At 37.3% G+C, this 18,056-nt stretch overlaps 2 pseudogenes; both read right to left on the reverse strand.

The window, feature by feature from the left end:
• Nucleotides 1-949, reverse strand: LOC112832698 (olfactory receptor 8S1-like; annotated as a pseudogene).
• Nucleotides 950-12,130: 11,181 nt separating this feature from the next.
• On the reverse strand, nucleotides 12,131-13,090 carry LOC112832197 (olfactory receptor 8S1-like; annotated as a pseudogene).
• Between the last annotated feature and the right edge of the window lie 4,966 nt (nucleotides 13,091-18,056).

Raw genomic sequence — 18,056 nt, forward strand, 5'->3', positions numbered from 1 at the left:
TCATCCTCTACCTGTTCTCTGCTCTCTGAGCTGTTGTAAACCTTTTTGCAACATTCTTTTCAGAGCTGTCCTTGTTCTTCAAGCTCTAGACAAGGGGATTCACAAGAGGAGTGATCACACTATACTGTATAGAAAAAATCAACTTTAGTGGGGAACTTAAGGTTGGCATGAGATAGTGAAGAAAATCAGATCCATAGAAGAAGCTCACTGCAGTGAGGTGGGAGAAGCAGGTGGAGAAGGCCTTACTTCTGCCTGAGGTGGAGCTGATGCTCAGGATGGTGGAGACAATATGAGTATAGGAGAAGAAGATCAGAAGTAAGGTTCCAGAGGTGTGAATGATGGCAGAGCACACCAGGACTGTACAGTTGGTAGAGATGTCAGAGCAAGATAGGGAGAATAGAGATGGCACTTCACAGCTGAAGTGAGGCAGGACATGAGCCTCACAGAAGTCCAAAATCCAAGCCATGAGGGTGTTAATGAGAGCATCCAGAAAGCCTAGTCCCCATGAGACCCATACCAGACCCTCACACAACTGTTTAATCATCAGCTGGCCATAGAGCAGAGGGTAGCAGATGGCAATGTAGCGGTCATAGGCCATGGCAGAGAGCACAAAAGCTTCAGTCCCTGCAATGAAAAACAGAAAAAATGCCTAAGTGAGGTAGCCCTCTACTGATACTGATTTCTTCTGAGACAGGAGATTCACCAGCATCTTGGGCACAGTGACTGAAGTTAAACAAAGATCCAGGAAGGAGAGGTGACTCAAGAAGAAGTACATGGGGGTGTGGAGAAGGGAGTCTGTCATTATCACCATCATCATCATCAGGTTCCCCATAGTGGTCAGGAGGTAAATTTCTAAGAAAAGCACAAAGAGCATAACCTGGATGTGGGGGTCAGCAGACAGTCCAAGGAGGATGAATTCTGTGATGGTGCTGTGGTTTCCTAAGACCATGATAGAAGATGTTCCACTAGAATGAAAGCACAAAGAAGCATGAAATATTCACCTTCTTTTTATGCCACCGCAGGAGTTTTACTTCATTCTATGTATGCATATATCTCTTTCTTCAGTGTGCTCATCTTTTACATGGATTTTAAAAAAATCTACTCTCCCTCCCTTCCCAGATTTCTTGCCTCACTTGATTGCCAACTGCACAGCTCCTGAACCCTGAACCAGCCCATTTGTGCTCTTTTCCCTCGTGGCTCCTCTTCCACAAATAGCTCTGGAGACCTTTACATAATTTTTCAGTTTAGTCTATAACTGATTGGTTTCATCTCCTTGAACTGTCCTTTGATTTTATCCTGCAACATTACCAGTCAAAGTATATCCAGTACACTTCTTGGAGTAGCAATTCTAATCATCTCTGGTTTCTTGAGCTACACAGACTTTCACTCTCCATTCAAAAGCTTGCAATAGTCCAATATTACTGAATAATAACATGTTATATTTATTATATTTCTAAGTCTTCATGTGTCTCTCTCTAGTATATTTAATTATTTGATTTAAGGGACAATTTTGAAATGTATGTATGTGTGAGTATGCATGTGGTGGGGAATGGGGTTAAGAAAGGATATTGCTAATCTATATTTTTAACAGTTAACTCTCTCCCCACCCCAAAAATCAGATCTGTAAGACATTTTCAGTTCTTCAATTTGAACAGTCAGGATTTGCATCTACTCTATGAGCCTATGACCAGAACATTAGTTCTACAATGCTCCTGAATAATGATAAACTTCTCTGTTTGGCATTTGAAGATGAACCGATTTTTGAAGTAATTTCTCTACCTGCAGAGAACCTGTTTTGCTGGGTCTTTTCTGGATCCTGGTGATGGGTAGTTTATTTTATTTATTTTTTATTTTTTAAATTTTATTATGTTATGTTAGTCACCATACAATGCATCATTAGTTTTTGATGATATGGTGTTTTAAACATTCCTCAGGTGGTTCTGAGTTGCCTCTGTGCTATAGAATTAGGCACCAATTTGTCAGACTAGACTTGCTCTGGGGCCCTCATTATTCTCCTTATTCCCTGCCTTGGCTTCAACAGATACTCAGCTGAAATTTTTCTCTTCAAATCTTAACCCAAATCCTACCTATTTTCCATTGTACCTTAATTTCTCTTTCCTCCATTATTATATATATGTCTTGATTTCCTCCTTCTCTGCCTGCACAGATTATGGAAAATAATGACACTTATTATTTCATTGGTACCAATTAATTATATCTAGATATTATCAAACATTTAGCTTTTTCTCTATTTGAAGATCTCAAAAAAACTGTGGGGGCTGCATTATTTCAAATTTTAGTATAAGGAAATTGAATCTGAAAATATTGTGGTAACTTGCAGATGTTGAGAGGATTAGTGGATAAGCTTTACATCCTTCCCAGGTCTATGAAGCTTCCATATCTGTGATTTTACACTCTGACTGGCTGACATTCATTTGCTTAAGCATATCTACTTCTCTCCACCCCGTGTTCTCTTTTACCCCTTATTCTCTAAACTGTTTTAGGCCTTCACTTGGATATCTATCTTACTCTGGCTTTCTGTAGGATATGCATAGTATTTCTTTTTTCTCCAAATGTGTTTCTTGTTTATGGAAAATAGATTTGGTATTTAATCATCTATATTATCTTTTTTTAAAAGATTTTATTTATTTGACAGAGAGAGACACAGTGAGAGAGGGAACACAATCAGGGGGAGTGGGAGAGGGAGAAGCAGGCTTCCCGCTGAGCAGGGAGCCCAATGTGGGGCTCAATCCCAGGACCCTGGGACCATGACCTGAGCCAAAGGCAGATGCTTAATGACTGAGCCACCCAGGCACCCCAATTATCTTAAATCCTGAACATATAGCAGAATGAAAGACAATAATGGGTCCTCGATATTTGTTAAATGCAGAAAGAATGAAGGAACTATGACATATGTGCTTTGTTAATTTTAACTTTAATTCTAACTAGAAATAAACAAAACTTGAGGATGACTGGGAAGTGGTGGAGGATGGAAAGGCTATGTGGGATTGAGGGGCTCATTTTGCAGTGGTTGTGAAGGCAGAAGACTTATTGTCTGTTGTAATAGGTGGTACCTAAAGATTCCTTCCCCCCGGGAAGAAGCTCATACTTAAAAGCTCATTTCTGTCCATGCTGGGAGGGTGGTTTAAAACCATACTTTTTAGGTATATACTCCATTATCCATCCTGTCTGTCATTTCAGTCATCTATCCATCTGTTTCCACTCAATCATTTATCCATTAATTCATCAGTTCTCTCTTTTATCCAATTATTCAAAATATTATGGATCTATTTCATGCAAGGCCTCCTACTTGCAATAGATTGGCCAAACAACCTTACTTAATGTTTGTTGAACTGTTATGTGAATATACTTATTTGTCTTTCTTTTCCAGTCATACATTTCTAGCATTCAGAGCTGAATTCTTGCATCAGTTAATTTTTTTTAAAGATTTTATTTATTTATTTGACAGAGGGAGACACAGTGAGAGCAGGAACACAAGCAGGGAGAGTGGGAGAGGGAGAAGCAGGCTTCCCGCTGAGCAAGGAGCCCGATGTGGGGCTTGATCCCAGGACCCTGAGATCATGACCTGAGCCGAAGGCAGATGCTTAACAACTGAGCCACCCAGGTGCCCCCAGTTAATTTTTTTCAGACCCAGCTTGAAACCTCAGATGCTATTCCTTCATAAGTCCTCTTCCCTGGTGTGGTAACTCCTTACAGTAATCTTGACCTGTCACCCAGAATTCTGAATTGACCCTGAGGTTTCCAGCTTTCATCTGGGGAATTTCACCACAATGTCACATTGTTCTTGCCCAGAGAACTCATCAGAACAGATTCTATTCTTGTGGGGTTAGCCAATGCCCTGCTTTTTCTTTCTTTACTTATTTCTTATTCAGGCAAGTTCTTATACTCCCACTCCTTATCAGAACCTGTATTCAAATCACCTCTTTGTTCTATCTGAAAAGTAACTTGCAGCCCAGCACAATGGCCCAAATTAATTCAGGTTCTGCAGTGAAGATGAATGACCAGAGGGAAAGGTCAATTCTTCCTGTCTCTCAGTTCGTAAAATCTCATTGAAATAAACAGTTTCTTTGTGTTCTTCTGAAGCAAAGTAAACAGTCAGTTCGGTATATTTACTTTAACTGGAAATTTCTCAAGATTTAGAATTCACTGTCTGATTTTGGCCACTTTCTTCATATTTACTCTCTAGTTTTTCCATATTTACTTTTTTTATTATGTTCAATTAGACAACATATAGATCATAAGTTTTTGATGTAGTGTTCAATGATTCATTAGTTGCATATAACACCCAGTGCTCATCACATGTACCCTCCTTAATACCTATCACCTGGTTACCCTACCCCCAACCCCCTCCCTTCTGTAACCCTCAGTTTGGTTCCCAGAGTCCAGAGTCTCTCATGGTTTGTCTCCATATTTACTCTCATTGTAGACCTGGCTATAATCCGTTTTTATTTCCAGCACTCAGCCTAAGCAAACTCTAGCATAACCAAAGGATTTTTGGAGGAACTGTGAGTTAGGGATCCAATACTTGAAAATCTCTGTGCTATGCTGAGGGCTCACACAACGCATCAGAAAGGCAGATGGAAGCCCAACTTGCGAGATTCCATGATTTGCTCCCCCAACTCCTAATATAGATCCTCTGATTGCAACCACCTGAAGACAGGGCTTCATTTCAACCATGCAGTGAAAGGTAAGCACTAATATCAAATTCTCTCCACTTACCTTGTGAGAGGGAACACAGTGGCTTCAATTCACATTGAAGTTGAATGCCTATTCGGAAATTCAGAAATAGGCAAAGAGAGAGAAGTTTGGGTGCTTACATAGAGAAGAGTCTTACATAGAGAAGGGGGACCCTCTTAACAAAATGTGTTATTTACCACTTTGCCTTTGTAGCTGTGTTGGAAACTTCTCAAATACATCACTTCTTGGTATCTTGTATATGTTTATTCAGATATCATCTTAAAGAGAAGTGGAGCAGGAAATTGCATTTTCTGGGTCACTTGAAAAATAGTCACAAATAATTATCACCTTCCATCCTATGTTTTTTGGATGAATTTACAATACTGTCAATTCATTCTATTTAAATGAACATTTGCTTAAATTTAAGATTCAGTTAATTCTGGGCGCCTGGGTGGCTCAGTTGGTTAAGCGACTGCCTTTGGCTCAGGTCATGATCCTGGAGTCCCGGGATCGAGTCCCGCATCGGGCTCCCTGCTCAGCAGTGAGTCTGCTTCTCCCTCGGACCCTCCCTCCTCTCGTGCTCTCTCTCTCTCTATCTCATTCTCTCTCTCAAATAAATAAATAAAAAAAATCTTAAAAAAAAAGATTCAGTTAACTCTGACAGGCAAAGAATATCAATGCCACTTATACACTGATCTTATATCATTCCCAAGAAGATATGCCACGAAAAAAAATCTCAAAAGTTACCTACCTGGTGAAATCACACAGAAAATATTAATAACATAAGTGACAGGAAAGATATATTAATGAAGATAGGATGAGAGGCATGTCCAGTGCTAGAAGGCAGAGATGGTCTGGGTAACTATTACTGGAAATAGAAGACCTTTCATGTTCTGAGGCCACCTGAAATGGGAAGAAGGGCCACAACATCTGTGGTTTGTTTGCATGGAAGACAAACTTCACATACATCAATATTTTCTTAAAATCTTCTTTGAATTCTGCTTTTCCACTTCTCCTTTAAGCACTAATATTGATGACCAGAGTTGACGGAGTGGTTAATATTACCAGAAAAGTAAACTATTTTTAGCACATGCACTTAGGGTCGAAGAGAAGAAGGGGGATCTCAGGCCACTAAAGTCTATTATAATGGGCTTTTAACCACTCCTCCCAGACTGAGAACCTCTTAGCTCTTGGTTCAGCTTTCCAGACCAATACAGAATCTATAGCCAGTGTGCACTCAACACAAGAAAGTACAGAAAGACTTATTTAATAGATGCTAAAAACAGCTAAGGAAAAGAGCCTCAAGGGAGAGAAATATCCACAAAGTCCTTAGCATCTGGAACTTAGTCTGTAGCACAAGCAAAAGATGATGAAAGAACTCAGTATAAAAGGAATTGCCTGAGACAGTCAGGAACAGAAGGCTAAATGAAAACAGACTGGAAATCACCAAATGGCAATGAGGGGAACCTTTAGAGAAATCATAGAGGACTGAATTTTTCTTGCACAAAAGTCATCTTTTGGCTCTAGCTTTTTTTTTTTAATTAATTAACATATAGTGTATTATTAGTTTCAGTTAATACCTATTCTTCTGAAGCTGTTCCAAAAAATAGAAATGGAAGGAAAACTTCCAAACTCTTTCTATGAGGCCAGCATTACCTTGATCCCAAAACCAAAGACCCCACCAAAAAGAATTACAGACCAATATCCCTGATGAACATGGATTCAAAAATCCTCACCAAGATACTAGCCAATAGCTTCCAAGAGTACATTAAAAGGATTATTCACCATGACCAAATGAGACTTATTCCTGGGCTGCAAGGTGGTTCAACATCCAAAAATCAATCATTGTGATACACCACATTAATAAGAGAAAGGGCAAGAACCATATGATCCTCTCAATAGAATCAGAAAAAGCATTTGACAAAGTACAGCATTCTTTCTTGATTAAAACTCTTCACAGTGTAGGGATAGAGGGTACATACCTCAATATCATAAAAGCCTTATACAAAAAGCCCATAGTGAATATCATTCTTAGTGGGGAAAAACTGAGAGCTTTTCCCCTAAGGTCAGGAACACAGCGGGGATGTCCACTATCACCACTGTTGTTCAACATAGTACTGGAAGTCCTAGCTTCAGCAATCAGACAACAAAAAGAAATAAAAGGCATCCAAATCAGCAAAGAAGTCAGACTTTCACTCTTTGCAGGTGACATGATATTCTATGTTGAAAACCCAAAAGACTCTACCAAAAAATTGCTAGAACTCATGCAGGAATTCAGCAAAGTGGAAGGATATAAAATCAATGCACAGAAGTCAGTTGCATTCCTATACACTAACAATGAGTCAGAAGAAAGATGAATCAAGGAATCAATCCTGTTTACAATTGCACCAAAATCCATAAGATACCTAGGAATAAACCTTACCAAAGAGGTGAAGGATCTGTACTCTGAAAGCTATAGAACACTTATGAAAGAAATTGAGGAAGACAAAGGAAATGGAAAAACATTCCAAAAACATTGGAAGAACAAATATTGTTAAAATGTCTATGCTCAGGGCACCTGGGTGACTCAGTTGGTTAAGTGTCTGCCTTCAGTTCAGGTCATGATACCAGGATCCTGGGATTGAGTTCCGGGTCGGGCTCCCTGCTCAGCGGGGCGCCTGCTTCTCCCTCTCCCTCTGCCACTCCCCCTGCTTGTGTTCTCTCTCTCTCAAATAAATAAATAAAATCTTTAAAAAACAAAATGTTTATGCTACCCAAAGCAATCTACACATTCAATGCAATCTCTATCAAAATCCCATCAATATTTTTCACAGAGGTGGAACAAACAATCCTAAAATTTTGGCTCTAGTCTTACCATGGGATAAGAAGTCATCTTTGGTCAGATGATCACTAGGCACCAGTGATTCTATAGCCTAATTCTATAGCCTAAGAACCAGTATTTCTATAGCCTAATTTCAGAAAACATACATGTTTTCTATTTACAAGTCTCAATGAGGGAAGGAAATCTGCTACTCTGACTCACTAAATACAGTGGGAAATATTCAAGTTCTGAAAGGAGCACAAGAGAGACTTCTCTCATATCATGCCAGACCCAATCACAGAGGCTCCTCCTTACTTACCTTTCTGAGTCTATATAGTGGGCAAAGAATATCAGTGAAGCAATATAATCCAGTTGATATAATCTATCTAGATATAATCTAGCTGAAGGAAACCAGATAGTTTGGTGGACCTGGTGGATCTCAGCAGTGCAAGAAAGCTGTATTACCTCAGGTCATAGTCTGAAGCCAGCCTTTAAGCTCATTAACTAAAAGAGTGGTTCGTAGAAGTCCCACGGGGTTCTCACAGATATAGGCTATAGAAGTTTAACCATAAACCCTGGAGTCTTGTGGGCTCTCAAAGTAAGACAGTTGGGAAGCCTTCTCCTGTTGGCCACTTATTAGGAAATTATTAAGGAAGGTGTATAGTGAGGTATAACTCATATCATACGGAACTGTATCCTTTTTTAAAGGTTTATTTATTTACTTTATTATTATTTTTTTAAATTTTATTTTATTATGTTATGTTAGTCACCATACAATACAGCATTAGTTTCTGATGTAGTGATCCACAATTCATTGTTTTCATATAACACCCAGTGCTCCATGCAGTACGTGCCCTCCTTAATACCCATCACCAGGCCAACCCATCCCCCCACCCCCTCCCCTCTAGAACCCTGTTTGTTTCTCAGAGTCCATAGTCTCTCATGGTTCGTCTCCTCCTCTGATTCGCTCCCTTCATTTTTCCCTTCCTACTATCTTCTTTTCTTTTTTAACATATAATGTATTATTTGTTTCAGAAGTACAGGTCTGTGATTCAACAGTCTTATACAATTCACAGTGCTCACCATAGCACATACTCTCCCCAATGTCTATCACCCAGCCACCCCATCGCTCCCACCCCCCACCACTCCAGCAACCCTCAGTTTGTTTCCTGAGATTAAGCCCAAATCATATCAGTTTAATAGTGAATTCTTATGAATGTATGAAGAAATAACAACTAATTTTACACAACTTTTCCACAGAATAGAAGAGAGGATGCCTCACAATTCTTTTTATGAATCTACTAAATCCTGATAATAAAATCCTGATGGAAAGTTTTACATTTAAAAATCAACTAATATAATTTACCTTATTGAGAAAAACTATATAACTATATAACTGTATAACTCAATAGATACAGGAACACCATTTGATAAAATTTGACATAATTTATGCATAAAACACTTAGTAAACTAGGAAAAGGAAAAAAAAACTTTCTTAATCTGAAAAATTTAATCTACAAAAAAACCTGTTAAAATTAAGAAATGAATTTAACAAGTTCACTGATACATAAAAATTAATTGTATTTCTACATACCAATAAAAACACACATAAAGTAACATCTAAAAATAATACCACTTAAATAGAGTTAGAAAACATTAAATGCCTAAGAATACATTTCACAAAAGTATACAAAACTCTATAATACAAGCTGTAAAGTATTTTTGAGAGAAATTAAAAACAAATGGAAGGATATAACTTGGTTAATTGGGTGACTCAATATTGTAAAGATGCCACTGCTTTTCAATTTGATCTATAGATTCAGACACAATCAAAATCCTAGACATTTTTGTAATTGATAAACTGATTCTACAAAACTTATATGAAAATACAAAGAACCAAGAATAACTAAGTACATCCTGAAGAACTGAGTTAGAAGGAACACATACTTCCAACCTTAGTAACCTATTATAATGATATAATAGGAAACACGGTTCGTTATTGGTACAAAAGGAGGCAAACTCATCATGGAACAAAATGGAGATTTCAGAAACAGACCCACATATATACCAGGCTTATGATAAAAGTAATACTACAGTGCAGTGGGAACATAAATGGGGATGGGTCAATGCATTTCCATATGGAAAAAAAAAATCTTGACCTTTATCACACATTATGCACAGAAAACAATTCCAGATGGATTATAATAAAGTGCTAAAGCTTTAAAAAACCCAGAATATTTTCATAAGCTTGGAGTAAAGAAAAATTTCTTAACCTAGCACAAAAATGGCAAGTTACAAAGGAAAAAATGATTATTTGGACTTTATTAAAATTAAGAATTTCTCTTCATTAAAACAACATTAAGAGAATGAAAGTCAATCCCCTCCTGCAGAAGAGGAAAAGTTGCTTAACTTTATTAGCTATCAGAGAAATGCAAAGACAACTTTTAATGCAGGGCAGAAGAGGAAAAGATGCTTAACTTTACTAGCCATCAGAGAAATGCAAAGACAACTTTTAATGCAGGGCAGAAGAGGAAAAGATGCTTAACTTTACTAGCCATCAGAGAAATGCAAAGACAACTTTTAATGCAATCAAAACTCATCTACTAGAATTATAAAATGAAAAAAATAAAATATCATGATTCTTTAGTCCTTCAAAGTTAATTTTTTAAATTTTTTTTTCTTTTTTTTAATTTTCTTTTTCCCTTTTTCAACCAACATATTATCAATCCCTTTTTTAAAAAAATCTTTTTTATTTTTCATTTTAGAGTCATATTCTATCCCTTCATAGTAGTTTACCTTATTTTTGGTATATATATACACATATACATACATATATATATATATATATATATATACACATATACATACATATATATATATATATATATATATATGTATAAAGTTGTTTCTCCTTAAAATTTTGGGATACAGTTACTTCTAACAGACCAAAATATACCCTAAATCTCTAGTGTATGGCTTTGTTCTAGTCTCCTGCCTGATCACATTCTCTCCCTTTTTTATTTTTTAAATCCTCTTCTTTCTTTTTTCAACCAACTTCTTATCTAATCAATTCCTTTTATAAAATCTTTTATAATTTTCATCTTTACAATCATATTCCATCCCTTCATTGTATTTACCCTTATTTTTGTACATACATAAGTTTTTCTTTCTTTGAAATTTTGGGAGGCACTTTCTTATAACAGAACAAAATACACCCAAAATCTAGTGTGTGGCACTGATCTATACATCAGCCTGATCATATTTGATCATATTCTGTTTTTTTTGTTGTTGTTTCTTTGTTTTTTATCTTTTACTTTTTCTTTTCTTTTCTTTTTTCTTTCCTTCCCTTTCTTTTCCACCAGTTTCAGGCCTCTTCTGATTTGTTTAGTGTATATTTTTCTGGGGTCATTGTTACCCTGTTAGCATTTTGTTCTCTCATTCATCTATTCTCCTCTGGACAAAATGACAAGATGGAAAAAAATCACCTCAAAAAAAAAAAAAAAAGAACAAGAGGCAGTACTGACTGCCAGGGACCTAATCAATACGGACATTAGTAAGATGTCGGAACTAGAGTTCAGAATGATGATTTTAAAGATACTAGCTGGGCTTGAAAAAAGCATGGAAGATATTAGAGAAACGCTTTCTGGAGAAATAGAAGAACTAAAATCTAACCAAGTCAAAATCAAAAAGGCTATTAATGAGGTGCAATTAAAAAATGGAGGCTCTAACTGCTAGGATAAATGAGGCAGAAGAGAGAATTAGTGATACAGAAGGCCAAATGATGGAAAATAAAGAAGTTGAGAAAAAGAGGTTTCCACCCCCTGCTTAGCCACTGGAGCGACATCCCTCAGCAGAGGCGACTTCTAAAAGTTCCGATTTTGTGCGCCGCTGCTCTATCACTTGCTAGTAGCAGCTGACGGAGGTCCCCTCCCCTGCCGTCTATCTTCCCGAATATTGCCTTGGAATCACTTTTCCGCATGTCCTACCTTCCAGAAAGTGGTCGCTTTTCTGTTCAGAGAGTTGCTGCTATTCTTTTCTTCGATCTCCTGTTGAGTTCGTAGGTGTTCAGAATGGTTTGATCCCTATCTAGCTGAATTCCTGGGACCAGATGAAATTTAGGTCTCCTACTCTTCCACCATCTTGCTCCTCCTGCTTGCCAGCTTTTTGATCATATTCTCTTTGAGAAAATTTATTGTGCTGTAGCCTTATATGCTATACACTTTTCTGTATGTATATTTTATTTTTAAAATTTAATTTAATTTTATTATGTTAGTCACCATACATCATTAGTTTTTGATGTAGTGACCCATGATTCATTGTTTTTGTATATTTTAATAAAAATAGGTAAAAAATCTGCTTTAAATCTATTTAGAAATAGGTAAGGATCATTTTATAGAACCCACCTCTATTCAATGATGGAAAATTTAAAATGATTCATGCTTTTACATTATTGAGACTGCTCAATAATTTTTCAATTAAAATCTCTGTGTATAGAAAAAATTAGAAGAAAATATACTGAATTTGGCTAGTAAAATTATTTACTAAGACATATGTCAGCATTTAACAAGATGTGCATTCAGCAATTTTACTTAACATCAATTCAACAGATATCTTCATGCATGCAGTTTGAGCCTAATGCCTAATCATCTCCAGCCATTGTTTGCTACCTGACTGCTGCAAAAACTTGCCCAAGGTTCTTCTCAGTGCATCTTTAACTTCCTTGTTTTTCAGGCTGTAGATGAAGGGATTCACTAGGGGAGTGACCACACCATACTGTATGGAGAAGATCAGCTCCAGACGTGAGCCTGAGGTTGACCTGAAATGACGGAGGAAAGCTGAGCCATAGATGAAGATCACTGCAGTGAGGTGGGAGGAGCAGGAGGAGAAGGCCTTGCTTCTGCCCAAGGTGGAGCTGATGCTCAGGATGGTGGAGACAATGTGTACATAGGAGAAGAATATCAGGAAGAATGTACCAATGCCATGCAGGTGTATGGAACAGAGCAGGACAGTGATGTTGGTAGAGACATCAGAGCAGGACAAAGGGAAGAAGGAGGGCAGCTCACAGCTGTAGTGATGGATGGTTTTGGCCTCACAGAAATCCAAGTTCATTATCAAGGGGATGTTAATGAATGCATCTAGAAAGCCCAGGCTCCATGAGCCCCACACAGTCTGCATATACACCTGATTATTCATTACCTGGCCATAGAGGAGTGGGGAGAGATAGCAGCATAACGGTCATAGGCCATTGCTGACAATAGGCCGACTTCTGTTCCACCAAAGTCAAACAGAAAGAAGACTTGAGCCAGGCAGTCCCCCACTGAGATGGTTTTTCTCCAAGACAGGAGGTTCTCCAGCAGCCTGGGCACTATGGCAGTAGAGAAACAAAAGTCCATGAAAGAGAGGTGACTCAGGAAGAAGTACATAGGTATGTGTAGTTGGGAATCTGCCCTGATTACCAACATCAACATTTCCCATTATAGTCAAGAGGTAAATCCCAAGGAAAAGCACAAAGAGCAGAACCTGGATGTGGGAGTCAACAGACAGGCCAAGGAGGATGAACTCTGTGATGGTGCTGTGGTTCCTCAAAGCCATTTAGAGAGGATATTCCCTAGAAATAAAAATAGGCATAAAGCTCAAACCTCTGTTGACCACACTCAATTACCAGAAGACAGGGGCTTGAACCCAACTAGCTTATAATTCATATTTTTCCTCATTGATTTTTTTTTTAGATCCTTTCTTCCAATCCTGATATTCTGCTTCAATTCTGAATAGGTCAATCTCAGTATGATATCACCCTATGGTTGATATTCTATCTCAGAGATTGCTGAAGGAATTCACAAATTCATCCAGACCTGGACCATGACTAATGTAGCCAATTTCCTTCAATTGAAACTGCTTAGCAATATTACCTACAATTTGCATATTTTAAAGAACTGTCTATAGTGGATGTTGCAAAACTTGTCATTTCTCCTCTATCATTCAGTTTCTTATTCCCATTTAAAACCTTGCTAAGTTGCTCAATGACATTATTTTGTCTTTCTTTAGCTTTTTTACAATCACTTTCACATATGTTGTAAATTTCATCTTTGGGGTAAGACTGAAACATGTTATCATGAATCCTACTTCTTTCTCATAAATGTTCCATGATGCAGCCATTTTATCTTCTTATCCTTTTTCTTTCTTTTAAACAGACGAGGACCTGAGGTAGACAGCATTTAAGAACCCTGCCCAAGGTCAAATAGGCACCAAGTGGAGAACTTGGAATTTGAGCTCAGGCAGTTTGGTAATGTACCTTAATCACATCCTTTCCAAAGGGACAAGTTGTTGGGAAACCTCCTTTAACAAAGAGAACAAACATAGGTTTCTTAACACTTTGTCAATCTCAAATGTATTTACTTTAGAAATGTTAGTTAATTTCACAAATGCTGGGACAGATGGATTAATAAGAAAAGGAAGAGAGAGAGAGAGAGATTTAGTATTTCCTCTATTTACTGACCAAAAGTGGGAAAGTTTGTATACTTAGAAGCATTATAAATCCCCTAGGAACCTGGGAGTCCCCTGAACTGGGAGAAGAGCTGAAAGTGGGAGGGCATGGAAAAGGAACATGGGCAAAATTTTTCTTGACTTCTGCCCCTCTTCCTGTGTGCTTCAGCACCTGCATCAGTTTGAACCATTTGAGAGATTGAGGGAGTTATTAATAACAAAATAATTAACTTTCTGTCGTACATGTAAGTGGATCCTAGAAAAGGATAAAACATATGCCATCTACTCTGATGATGTACTCTGACTAATCCTTCTCTGACTATTATGCTCCCAGTTGCTTTACTCTGCTTTCATTATAATCTTAGGGCCTAGGCAATGCAGAGTTTGTACCCACAATGCATGAAGTCCCCATTCCCATTGCCCAACATCAGACATCAAGGCCAGAGAGTTTTCCCAAGTAGCTGCTCAGAGTAGGTGAACACATAGACTTCAATGCATAAAGAATAGGAATCTGCCTAGATTTGGGAGCTCAGTCTCCAGCAAACAAAAAGTCTACAAGAAGACTCAGGGTGAAAAGACACACCTCAGAGAACCAGAAAGAGAAGGTGTATGAAGAGAGGAAAAGAATTTATCCGGGAGGGGGTGGGGGAGAGAACTCCAGAGTGGTCCTTGAGACATTACTGAGCTCTGGGCTTTTGTGGCTCAGAAGATTTCCAGTTGCTCTGATTTTTACCTCAGGCCATGAAATTTCCATGTTCATGAGGACTAATTACAGGAACTTCAGATTATTAATTTTTTTTCTAAGGGAAGTTACAGTAAGGCTATGAAAATAATTTACCTAAGAGCTAGGTACTCAGAGGCTGAAGCTTCAAAAGCACACATCCTCTGAGCTCTAGCTTGGTCCTGCCTTTTTCTCCTCCAGCTCTATGAAGACTCTCAAATCCTCCACAAAATGCATGGAGGGCTTCTCTCAGGTAGTCTTAAGTCCAAATCCTTGGGCATCCCTTTTTTTTTAGTTTTCTCTCTGATTCTAAATACTGTTGTACTAAGAGAATCCATGAAGTGAGTGATTCCCAGATATAATCCTTCAGAAGGGCAGGTGTAGATTAGGCAGTAATTAATTAGTAATTGACCAGCAGAGCCTGACACCCCAGGAGGCCAAGGAGCCAATGTCTTTTATTCTCTGGAGTCAAACTTGAAGTCCAACTTTAGACTCACACGCAAAACAAAAAATTTTTAAAAACTCAAGGGATTCTATTTAGTGTGGGCTTTTGGAACTTCTATGCTGAAGCTTTGATTTTGATGAAAACTCTCAGGTGTTTAGTGAGTTTGAAAGGAGGCAAAGTAGGTGGCAACATCCTTTATGTGTTTGGTCTCAGTATGTCACATTTGGGAAAGCAAAAGGAAGCTGTTCATTGATCTCAGGTTATTTTCCTTTGCCCTCATGATTTGAATTCATAAATATCTCTCAGATGAATATTTTAGTGATCAATTGTGTCAACAATCAGGGAGGTTTTCAGGGAAACTGTTGAAGGCAGGTCATGAAAGCCAAGGAAGAGATGGTGAAGGACTGAGCAATCAACAGTGACAAATACAGCAGTTTGATTCTGAATGATTAGAAATACAAAATACCCATTGGATTTTAGACTTACAGTGTATTGTTGTCTATAAGGAACAGTGGGAGCATTGGCCAGATTGAAGATTTAGATGTGCATTAATGCTAAAAACTGGTATGTTTTCAAAGTTTTAGAAGAGAATGAGACCAGAGCAAAAATAATAATGAAGGTTTATTAATTACATACCAAATTCCAGGTTTTGTCCCACACATTTTAGGTATGATAACTAATTCCTCACTATAACTCTATGAGCTGGAACTTTTATTACCCTCATTTATCCCAGATGAGGAAACTGAGGCACAGTGGAATATCTGGTCCAAGTTTATAAAGTTATTAAGTGGTGGAGTCAGGATTAAAATTTATATCATAAGACCTTAAAAACTGCTTTTTTTTTTACTAGGCTAAATAGCCTCAAATGGGGAAATTGAATTTAAGGTTTGTGATATATATATTCTTATAGACAGAAAAGGAGCTGTAGATACAAAACAAAGAGAGGGGAGACTCAGGAAGCAAAATCTAGTGTTCTGTTAGAAGGCTGTGCCACTTCTCTGGACATTATATAAGCAAGCAGGGCGCATACCACATCAAGATCTGTTCCTGAATTCAAAGGATAATAAAGAGCTGGATGGGTGTTTCTTTTTCTTTTCTGGTATGTAAATACTTGGATTTAGACATATCTGGGATTTACACAAGTAATCACTAAAAACAATTGAGTGATTTTCAAAGATATTTGAAGGTAATATTAATGTAAACTTGTAAGCATAGTCTGTTTTGATAACAAAGACAATAATAAAATGAAAGGAAGTTTATAAACTTTTAAAGGAAATTCATAAACACTAAATTTAAGGTGATGTATAAACTCTCAGATGATAGGATTACGGAGGAAATCAAAGGTAAATTTAATTATGAATAAGTTTAAGCTATTAGGTTAGGAGGGGGGGACATGGTTTGTAATACTTCTAGAAACAAATGAACAACCTAACAAAAAGAAAATAAATGAAATAAAGTAGTATATGTGTGCACTGATTATGACAGTGCATTATGAACAAGGAATTAAGAATAATTCAATCCTTTGTTTCTGATTTCCTAAATCAGGAAAAAATAAAAAGGCAAGAAGGAAAGAAAGGAGAAACACATGGAAAAAGGCAGGGAGGAAGAGGGGAAAACTCTTTGGAACAGTTGCTAGATAAATGAAATGTTCAATAGTGGGGGTATTGTTAAATAAATTATGGCTTTTTTTGTTCTTTATAAAATAAAATAGAGACTAAAATATTTTTGGAAATGAAAAATGTTTAATTTATGTTAGGCAAAATGACAGAAATAAAATTGCTTATAAATTATAATTATGGCTCTGTATAAGAATGTACCATAAAGACATTTTTCACAGAAATTTGGACTGAGATATATCTAAATGTTAATAGTGATCTTCACTGTGTAGTAGAACCATTTCTCTGTATTTTAATAATTTCTAATTAAAAAATATTTAAAGAAAAAATGTTAGTATTTTACATGAAGCATTAATACTTTATGATTTCAACATAGTCAAAAGTAAAGTGAAAATAATTTAAGCTACATAGCAGTTTCCATGGAATATTTTCAGTCTTGTTGTCTTTTTTTTTTTTTAAGATTGTATATATTTATTTGACAGAGAGAGACACAGTGAGAGAGGGAACACAAGCAGGGGGAGTGGGAGAGGGAGAAGCAGGTTTCCCGCCAAGCAGGGAGCGTGATGTGGGGCTCAATCCCAGGACCCCAGGATCATGACCTGAGCCGAAGGCAGATGCTTAATGACTGAGCCACTCAGGCACCCAGTCTTGTTGTCTTTAATATGAAGAAAAATAGATATTGACTTGCTTCAGAAATTCATGTATTGCAAAAATATATGCAAACATGAGACAAATACCTAAAAGAAGTTGTGCCCTCACAGATTGTAACTTTAATCAATCAAATACTAAGGATTTAATATTTGATAAATACACCTTTTAAAATGCCGTTAAATGAGAAAAGCAGGTTGGCTGAAAACTTCTGAAATTTACAAAGTAGAAAAGAGGTCTAAAATAGGGCAAAATACATTTGTATCTTTGGGGTAAATACCGAGTAGTATAATTTCTGGGTTGTAGGGTAGCTCTATTTTTCACTTCTTAAGACAACTCCATACTGTTTTCCAGAGTGGTTGTAGCAGCTTCCATTCCCATGAACAGTGTAAGACATTTCCCCTTTCTCTGCATGTTTGACAACATTTGTAGTTTCCTGTCTTGTTAATTTTAGCCATTTTGATTGGTGTGAGGTGGTATCTCATTGTGGTTTTGATTTGTACTTCCCTGATGCCAAGTGATGTGGAGCATTTTTTTTTCATGTGACTGTTGCCATTTGTATGTCTTCTTTGGAGAAATGTCTGTTCATGTCTTCTGTCCATTTCTTGACCCGAAGGGGCACCTGCACCCCAATGTTTATAGCAG

Source organism: Callorhinus ursinus, unplaced genomic scaffold (genome assembly GCF_003265705.2).
Source record: "Callorhinus ursinus isolate GAN/ISIS: 27379988/994484 unplaced genomic scaffold, GSC_fseal_2.0 scaffold44, whole genome shotgun sequence".
NCBI classification, from domain to species: domain Eukaryota; kingdom Metazoa; phylum Chordata; class Mammalia; order Carnivora; family Otariidae; genus Callorhinus; species Callorhinus ursinus.